Here is a 487-nt window from a genome sequence, read left to right on the forward strand (position 1 = left end):
AGAGAGAGAGAGATGGAATTGGGTTTAGCAAAAGGTTAATGATTATAGGAACTTTTGGATAGGACAGAGGGTTTGGAGCAGAGGGAACATGATGGCCTCCATGCTTGCTTACATACATCTCCATGCTTAAGCCTGACTCTGTAGTCACTGATTGATCCTCCCTAGCTAAGCTTACTCAGACAGACACAGACACAGTCGACACTCACAATTATTATCTGTGGCTTCATTGGGTGGCTGTGAAGCCAATATCCTATAGGGAATGGGGTCTCTCAACCAAGGATTAAAATATCGATATCGGTAGATATATCGGTCTGTTAAAAAAGAGAGATTTCGGATATATCAGGGATATATCGGGGAAACCCGGGAAAAAATATCGGTATTTTGGGAAGAATTTTTTTTTTCTGAAATATTTAATTTATTGGATTTATATATAAATATTACAAATATCAACTTCATCTACATCCAGAATAAGAATCTAGGTTGTTGA

This window comes from Fragaria vesca, linkage group LG4 (assembly GCF_000184155.1).
Source record: "Fragaria vesca subsp. vesca linkage group LG4, FraVesHawaii_1.0, whole genome shotgun sequence".
NCBI classification, from domain to species: domain Eukaryota; kingdom Viridiplantae; phylum Streptophyta; class Magnoliopsida; order Rosales; family Rosaceae; genus Fragaria; species Fragaria vesca.